Raw genomic sequence first — 9,084 nt, 5'->3', positions numbered from 1 at the left:
ATGAAATTGCTTTGGGATATTAATTAGGAGGTCTTAAATAGCAATTTGACCCATTCTTAAGTTATGGACAAAAGTTGGACATGGAGGGAATTTTTTTGAAAGTTTAGTAGTAAGGGCATTTTGGTCATTTGTATATTAAATGAAATAAAATGGGAAAAATAACACAAAATTGGTTATCATCTTCATTAGTTGCTGCCGAAAATTGCTCTCCTCCATAGCTAGGGTTTCTTCAACTTTCAAGCTTCATAGTAAGTGAATTCAAGCCCCGTTTTTAATGTTCTTCACATTTTTGAAATCCTCGTAGCTCGGTTTACTTATTTCTACCATTAGTTTGAGTTAGGGTTTATGTTTAAAAATTTACCCATGAATGATAGGCATGTATTTTGTTGTTTGATGGTAGAATATGAATGTTTGAAGTTAGGGGAACGATCTTTTCTAAGCAATTTTTAACAAAAATGAGCAAAAGACATAATCGATAAAAATACCTATTGTTCATAACTATGTGTTAGAGTGAGAATTTGGTGTTGCCATACAAGAGAAAAATGATCATTAGGTCATTAAACATAAGAATAAGGGCTGAAATTAAATTTCCGAGCCTTGGGGCAAAATTGTAATTTTGTAAAAGTTAGGGGGCAAAAATGTAATTTTTGTATAATGTGATTTTTGGATTAAAATAAATAGTTTGAGTGTTAAATAAGCTAAATATGTTGTTATAGATCAAGAAAGGCGTGGAATCAACCTCGAACGAGGAAAGGAGAAAGTTTTGGACTAAATTGCAAAATTCCATATTTTGCACCGAGGTAAGTTTGTATATAAATATTACATTAATTTCATTTACATTTTATATTTCAGCCTATTATATATATATTAGCTGATGTTGAAGCATAAATCGACTATTGAAAGAATGGAAATAAATAATAGAGAGAGATCCGGTTGAACATTCAAAAAATCGAATAAAATAGAGGGGCGTAGCTAGGTCACATGTATGGTGCCGAGTGCACATCATGTGTACAAGAAGGCTACAAGATACTATATAGTAGCTAGGTCACATGTGTGATACGGATGTATCCCATGTAGACAAGAGAGCTACGTGAGAGATAAATGTAGCTAGGTCACATGTGTGATACGGGATGTATCCCATGTAGACAAGAGAGCTACGTGAGAGATAAATGTAGCTAGGTCGCATGAGTGATTCCAAGTGAAGGACACCATGTAGACAAGAGAGCTACGAGATAAATCGGCTAGGTCGCATGAGTGGTACTAAGTGTTCACCATGTGTACAAGAGAGCCAATTAAATGAGATATGATGGTGGGGTGTCTTTGAAACTATCAAGTATCGAGGATTATTCGAATTGTTCAACGGGATGGTTTTGTGGTGACATTGTAGTCATAGACCTACACTTTTGATGTATGAAATGTGATGAAAATGATTTGTAGTATATATATATGTAAGTTAAAATGAGGTTAGTATAAAGAATGTGTGAAAGAATGAAATTAGCATTAAAACTGTTTTGGACAGTAGCAGTAATGTGATTTTGAAAATTCACCAAAAATAGAAGGAATTTAATTATAAGTTTAATGAGATGTGAAATTAAAGCTTAATGAGTCTATTTTCATATAAAAGAAACAGAGCAAGCAAAGGAATTCTATATTTTGAGATATTTACAATTGTGTGAGACTTGCTCAGGATGACTATGAAATCCCCTGTTTCAACTTTGAAAAATCATTACAAATTGTACAAAAAAAATTAAGAAATATATTTTATATGCCTAAATTCCTTATTGAATCTAGTTTTAAATGAAACAGGTTTCATGGTTATTTGAATTGTGTACTGAGAGAAATTCAATTCGAAATGAACAGAGGTCAGATCAGTTGAGCTGTGTAACAGGGGAAAATTTAACTAATAAACTGTACTAATTGGCTGAACCAAAAATTCTAGAAAAACATTAGTAAGAATTTTTATGAGTCTAGATTCAGAGAAATTTTATGGATTTGAATTTCGAGTTTTGTAACTCGAGTTATGATTTATTTAGTGATCATGACGCAGGATGGACAACTTGATCAAATTGGAGTAAACAATAAAATTAAAAAATATGATATAATTGAGTTATGTTGTAAACATATTAGATTTCTTATTTGTTATTTATATACTTACTTACTAAGCTATAAGCTTACTTTCTTTTCTCTCCTTTGTCTTATAGTGTCGTCCATTATACAGAGTCGAGATCGTAGAAGATCCCTCGCACTATCAATACTCTTGGTATCTGAACTCAACATTTTGAAATATGGCATGTATAGTAGACTTAGTTATTTTGTTACGTGTCATAATTGTCTAGGTTCAAATTACTACTTATAGTATGAAACTAATCATTTTGTACGAAGCTTTTGAAGTTGGTTTGTATTGTTAATGGCATATGTTATAATGATCAAATTGCACGCCATATTTTTGTTGGGTTTTGTTTAATAGTATATACTATAATTTGTTAATACCTCGTACCCTGTTCCGACGACGGATACGGGTCAGGGGTGTTACAGGCCGGGTTTGGGGTGTTACGCTCATTTTCTCCATTTTCGGCCCGTTTCTCACTCTTTTTATTCTCCTATGCTCACCTAAGTATAAAACATGAAATTAAAGGATTAGGAGCATCGAATTCACCAATTCTAAAGAGAAACCATCCATAAATGTGATAAAGCATGGGATAAAAATATGTATAAATTACGGTTTATCAAATACCTTTACACTTAAGCATTTGCTTGTCCTCAAGCAAAAATCCTCAACTCATAATAAAAATAAATTCTTCTCAATTTATAATCCCAATCAATAAATCTCAAAATAATCCATAAGTACTCAAACATTGAAAATTCAACTAAAAGTACATCAGAGTTTCAAACGTTCCAAGTTGAGCATTTTATCACAAAAACATAGGTGTCTCCCCTCATCTAACCTTTGATCAAAATATCACAGAGTTTAACATCCTCACTAAAGATTCACTCAAATCACTCAAGGTGTTTAAGGACATCAATAAAAGCACTCATTAGTCAATATGAAAAGTTATTACCATAGGCTTGCGTGAAAATCAAATCTCCACCACTATATATTGAGTTAATACTTCAATCAAAAAGGTCTTTTTAGAGGGTTGTAATGTGGCTTTGGTTAGGGGGTATGGTCATAAGCTGAAAGAAAAGGTTAGAATCGAGATTGAATTGAAAAATCACTTAGCTAGAAAAATAACTAGTCATCAATTGAATACAAGTGAGCTACTTCTCAGAATATGGAATTAACATTCAAGCTCAAAAATGACACATTACAACTAATATGTATTGAAGTACATTCGTTTTTTTTAAGAACAAGTCAACTACATAGAAGAGCAAAACATAGCTAAGCAATTAGTTCAAATCAAATCTCGACAAAAATAGGGATCAAATTAGGGGATTTCAACAATAATGGGTTATGGGTTAATATTGAGGGTGAATCAATTAATGGCTTGTTAGGCTCAAAGGGGTTCACTAAGGGTTAATTATGAAGGTAGGCTTTTGTGGAGTAAGTAGGTTAAACCTAAGTGCCTTTATCATCTTGACATATTATATCAAATGGTGTGGTCTTGACATGCATAATCAAGCAAGTTCTAGAATAACAAATCAAAACTGATGCACTCATAATGAAAGTGAGCATAAAAGGAATACAATATGCTCTAAAGGCTCAAGATCTCACAAAAATTATTGCTTTTTGATGTTCAAACTTATGAATTTCAACTCAAGATAATACCTAAACTTAGGGAAACAACCTAAAAGTTTTTAATTCTTCAAAAATCAACTTATTATGCTTGATTCCCTAATTTCCTAAAGTTTAAACAATCAATGCATAAATACCTATGTTTTAATTCAAGACATGTCAATAAAAATCATAAATTAATCAAAATTCATTCTAATAGTGGTATGAGTGATTCACGTGAGAATAAGACAAACTTCAAGGATTTCTAATAATTATATAAAAGACCCCCTCACACTTAAGATGTACGTTGCCCTCAATGTACAAAGAGAGATATATTGAAAAAGATAGATATATAATCATAAGATAGGGAGGGAAGTGAAACTTCCTAAATGATGCATGGACTCCTTGAATTGGAGTCATGGAGAATAAACAGCAAAAGTAATGATGAGGGTGGAGGAGGATACTCTGGTGGTGGTAGAGGTTGGGTTCCACAAATGCTGCGCCAAAAGAATATTATATCTCAAGTTGGCTATGGTCGTGGTCGAGTAGGGTATCGCAGCCGTAGAGAACCTTTCCTAGTCGAGTTTAAGTTCCTGAGTAATAGTGAGCTTTGGAGCTCTTTATAACTGTGATAGAATCAGGAACTTTTTTAGGAAATATATAAGGAAGAATAATTACTCGTAATGAAATAGCTGAAATTAAAAATTATAAAATAATAATTATAAAACCTAATAAAAATAAGCTTAAAGAAAAATAAAAAGTAGTCTTAAAATAAAATAAAAGTAACAACATAAAATAATAAATAAAATTTTTTAAACATCTTCATCGCTAGATGGTTCGCGAGGTGGGGGTGGTGATGAGATATGGAAGTGCTGACAAATCTGCTATAGGGTAGCATCAATGTTATCGAAGCGCCGAAAACACTGCTGCTTGAATTGAGTAAGGCGCTCAGAGATGTCAGCGTATAAAGCTACCGCATGAACTGGACGAAAGGGGGTGGTGCCTGAGTCAGTGGATCCTCGTGACGTGGAGGGACATCATCAGTAATATCCTCTGAGTCCTCTTCCTCGGTGGACTGGGTGAGGTGATACTGAGGAGGGTATGTGCCACATCATTTCTCAATCATCCTCATACTTAGAATACTCGAGATGCCCTATGGGGACATCTGGCCAATAAGAGTAAGGGAGGATGATTGTGCTGCCGTGTTGATGAGCCCAAAGTGCCGAGCCAATCAAGTCACATAGGGCCCAATAGAGATGACCCCTCTTCTGTGCCGCTCCTTCTAGTGGCGAATGGCGAAGGCAATAAAGTAGGCGAGGTCGATGACGTGCCTATTCACCATAATCTATAAGAAATAGGCATCGTAGGTGGTGACGACTCCAGTGCTCTATTGTCTCCCTGTCAGAGTGTGAGCCAAGATGGCGTGTAGATACCTCAAGGATGGAGGGAGAGCCGATGCCTTGGAGCCGCTAGGACCGTAGGTGCCGAGGCAGGGACGAGGTCCCTCTAGCATTTCGAGGGGGAGTAGTGGATGTGGCGGTAGAGGGTGTTGAGTTCATTGTCGTCTATGAACTCCTCAGTGTATAGCCCTAGTACAGTCTCGAAACAACTGGCGTACTAGAGCACCAAGGTAGAACTGGACCATTCCAGGATCGTCGAAGTTGGTCATGACGGTCTAAAGATGGAACATCGAGCAGAGATCCAATGTAAACTCGAGATACATAGGCTCGACAATCTCAAAGAAGAGCCCCCATGGGTCAGTCCTTAGGAGGGCTCAGACCGCGTCAGCCAATTGAATTTGTTCGAGTGCGGTCCAGTCAATGTAGCCGCCCAAACCTAGGGGTCGGGCCCATAATATCTGATATAATTCCTCCTGGGGTCCTAAGGGAACCTAGAGGAACGGGTGCCTAATCTCCGTGGTAGGACCCGAGGATGACGCTGCTCCTTTTCACTTCTTTGAGGAGGGAACAGCAGTCTTCTTACCACGTGAGGATGACATTGTACCTGCGTTGAAAAATCGAAGTTCAACCAATACGTCCCCAAAATAGGAAGATTTCATGAGACTTACGTAATGGATGAAGTAAACAAAATTACTAAATATAACAAAATTACTAAATATATCAAGTTATAGTATTATGGGAATATTGTAACGGGAATATGAATGAATGCATGTGGGTAAGCATAAATTTCATGAAACTAGGAAAAATGAAAAAGTAGAGCATAATGGAGTAACTAAAATGACAAAATTTTTATAAACAAGCATGAGTATTTTAATATTCTAACTATGAATATTCATGAAAAATAGTTCAATAGAGCAGAGAAATCATGAAATAAGCAACATATTTAGAGAAAATAGAGAGAAAATAGTAAACAAATGTAAAATGAAGGAGCTTGAGGCGTCGGAATCGGTGTTGTAGGCAGCGTACGGGCGTGGGGGGAGGGGGTGTGGAGTTACAGCGGCTAGGGTTAGGGATTTTTTGGGAGGAAGATGATGAATAGTGAGGGGTTTATATAGATTTTGGGGCACACGGTCGTGGGACACGCTCGTGTGGCCTAATTTTTGCCCGTGTGTTTCTCGAATTTTGAATTCGGGTGCGTCTAACATTCAGCCCATGCCCGTGTTCTTTGGGCTTGTGGATGCACAAGGTCGTGTCTTGCTTCGTTCGCTTCTCCTACGCCCGTGTACATAGGTCCACTCCCTTGTTTGTTTTGGCAGTGTCGACACGCCCGTGTTATATTCTTAGTTTTAACCACGATTTTGAGGCATGGGCATGTCGCACGCTTGTGTTGTTTTGGCAGTTTTGCCCACAACCATGTCACACGGTCGTGGCAACTTATCGGATCTCGTGTTGGGGAAAAAATCTTGCCCTGTTTTCACACGGCCTAATGCACGCCCGTGTGCCTGGCCGTGTGGTCTTTAGAAAGTCTGCATTCCATGATTCGGTTAGTATGTTAGACGTTAAAAACTAAAATTTTAAAGAAATTAACACTGTTAGTGCTCGGGTTGCCTCCGGAGAAGCACTTATTTATAGTTTAAGCTCGACTTACCTCACTTTTGCATGGTCAAGGTGGAGCGAGGAGTTTACACTCCTCATCCCTGCTATAAACTTTATCAATATAAGGTTTAAGATGAGTATTGTTTACCTTAAATGTGCCGAATTTGGGATGATTTACCTCGACTGTACCATATGGGAAGATACTGAGTACCGTAAGAGAAATTTCTTCATTAGGTTCAGAAGTGGTAATGCGAGGATCTGCTGCATCTAGTAGTACTTTGTGTCCAAACTTTAGTTGATTTGATGACGTATTGAGCTCGTCCTGGCTCGGTTTCAGTTTATCGAGTGTTCTCAGTTTTTATGTCCGCCATTCATCTAGCTCCTCGATTTGTAGTCTTCATTCTTCATAGATAGGTTCCTTGTTGTTGTTTGAACACATCTCATATGCGTTCTTCGTAATTGTTTCCTGCACAAAAGGTTTCACTACATGATCAGTACTAGTAGAATAATTTATACAACCACCTTTAATTTTTGATGTGTTACTCGAATTACGAGCTTAAAGGGTGATTGTTTCATCTCCCACATGAAGTGTGAGTTCACCTGTACTAACATCAATAATTGTTCTAGCAATCGCTAAAAAGGGTCGTCCTAAAATTAAAGGTACGTTACTATCCTCTTCCATGTCTAGAACAATAAAGTCTATTGGGTATATAAATTTATCGATATTAACAAGAACATCTTCAATGATACCCCTAGGAAATCTAATGGTTTTATCAGCCAATTGAATGCTCATCCTAGTTTGTTTGGGTTCCCCAAGACCTAGTTGTTTAAACATTTTATAAGGCATAACATTAATGCTTGCCCCTAAGTCAACCAATGCGTGATGAACATCTAAACTACCAATTAAACAAGGAATCGTAAAACTCTCTGGATCCTTCAATTTGTTGGGTAGCTTATTCTGTAATATGGCTGAGGAAACTGCATTCAATTCCACATGCGACGCTTCATCCAACTTTCGTTTATTTGTCAAAAGCTCCTTTAAAAACTTGACTGTGTTTGGCATCTGCGAAAGAGCTTAAATAAACGGTAAGTTAATATGTAGTTTCTTTAAAAGGTTAAGGAATTTACCAAATTGTTCATCTGGTCGATCTTTCCTTGTTGCATTGGGGTATGACACACGAGGTTTATATTCTATACTCATCGACTTTGGGTCATTTTGGCCTACCTCATTCTTACCTTTGCTTACCACCATTTCTAGCCTTGGTTCTGCAACTAACCCTTCCTCATCTTGAATGGTAATTGCGTTGAGTTGCTCCCTTGGGTTAGATTCAGTGTTGCTTGGCAGGCTACCTTGTGGTTGTTCGGAAATCAACTTGGCGAGCTGTCCAATCTGAGTTTTGAGCCCCTAGATTGATGCTTGTTGATTTTTGAGTGCTGTCTTGGTATTCTGAAAATGAGTTTCTGACACTGAGATGAATTTTTTTAGCATCTCCTCAAGGTTTGGCTTTTCTCTTATTGGTAGGGTGGTTGTTGGAAGCCTGGAGGTGGTGCTCTCTAATTCCCTTGGCCTTCCTATGAAAAATTTTTTGTGGTTCCTCCAACCTGCATTGTAAGTATTGCTATAAGGATTGTTTTGAGATCGAGGATTGTTACCCATGTAACTTAACTGCTCATTCTCCATGTTTTGGCCATAAGGTGGGTATTCTGAACTGCTTGATCCACCTCCACTCGCTTCGCACTGCATTACTAGGTGAACCTGTGAAGAACTAAGGAAACCATCAATTTTCTTATTCAAGAACCTGATTAGAGAGTATGGTGACCGAATCGACGTTATAAACTCTGATTTTTCATTGTCTTTGTCCTTATGACTTCCCACTGATAGTTATTCAGTGACATCTCCTCTATAAATTCATAGGCATCTTCAGGTGTCTTATTATTGATGGTTTCCCCAGCAGCTGTGTCAACCATCTGCCGAGTCGAAGGATTCAGGCCATTATGAAAGGTTTGAACCTGTAACTAGAGTGGTAACCCATGGTGAGGGCATCTTCTCAAGAGGTCCTTGTATCTCTCCCATGCATCGTAGAGTGTTTCTAAATCCATCTACATAAAAGAAGAGATATCATTACATAATTTACCCATTTTAGTCGGTGGAAAACATTTTAATAAAAACTTTTCGGTCATTTGTTCCCAAGTAGTGATTGACCCCCGTGGCAACGAGTTTAACGACTGTTTAGCCTTATTCCTCAACAAAAAAGGGAATAACCGAAGGCGAATGGCGTCATCGGAAATGCCATTAATTTTAAATGTATCACATAATTCCAAAAAGTTTGCCAAGGGAGTGTTGGGATCTTCGTCTTACAAACCATCAAACTGAAC

At 37.3% G+C, this 9,084-nt stretch overlaps 1 non-coding gene across 1 annotated transcript; it reads left to right on the top strand.

The window, feature by feature from the left end:
* Positions 1-8,734: 8,734 nt before the first annotated feature.
* LOC128281119 (small nucleolar RNA R71) lies at positions 8,735-8,841 on the top strand. Its single transcript, XR_008271334.1, has one exon. It is a non-coding gene; the product is annotated as a small nucleolar RNA R71 (small nucleolar RNA).
* Positions 8,842-9,084: the final 243 nt, after the last annotated feature.

This window comes from Gossypium arboreum, chromosome 9 (genome assembly GCF_025698485.1).
Source record: "Gossypium arboreum isolate Shixiya-1 chromosome 9, ASM2569848v2, whole genome shotgun sequence".
NCBI lineage: Eukaryota > Viridiplantae > Streptophyta > Magnoliopsida > Malvales > Malvaceae > Gossypium > Gossypium arboreum.
This window is presented reverse-complemented; position numbering and strand designations above follow the sequence as displayed.